Source organism: Cibotium barometz, chromosome 17 (genome assembly GCF_041138505.1).
Source record: "Cibotium barometz isolate CiBa-2024 chromosome 17, ASM4113850v1, whole genome shotgun sequence".
Taxonomy (NCBI): Eukaryota; Viridiplantae; Streptophyta; class Polypodiopsida; order Cyatheales; family Cibotiaceae; genus Cibotium; species Cibotium barometz.
The window spans coordinates 3,958,076-3,958,643 of record NC_141062.1 but is presented as its reverse complement, the minus strand read 5'-3'; positions in this window follow the sequence as shown (position 1 = coordinate 3,958,643).

Here is a 568-nt window from a genome sequence, read left to right as displayed (position 1 = left end):
CATGTCATGTGGCAGGATAATATTCGTAGCTAGCAGGCCAGCATTGGGGACGTTGGAGTGTTTTTGAAGATGGTGCTCCGTTGAACATGCAGACTGAACAGTGCACTCTAGTATTAGGGCCCGCCTACATGTGTCCCAAAAAACATAAGAGAAGATGGTTGCACCGAAGATATTCGCTACATGTGCGAACCATGCCTAACCCTATGGCATCTATGACGACCACCGTCGTCTAAAAGACTCTAGGGTGAAGAAGACGACCTCGACCCTTGATATACTTGCCGCCAGTGCTAAAATTTGAAGCCTTCGGCGGACATGAAACCCTTCAAACCTTCTAGAGAAGACCTCTTAGAAAATAGGGTTGTAAAAGAAAGCCATAAAAGGCCACTACTTTAAAAATTCTAAAATTTAGAGATAAACATATTTTGAAGAAAGAAAGCCATAAAAGGCCACTACTTTAAAAATTCTAAAATTTAGATAAACATATATATTTTGAAGGTCAACCTAGTTTATGGAAGGTTAGGGTAGGCCTTGGCCGCCCAATCCGACCGGACGGACCACTCTAAAAGAC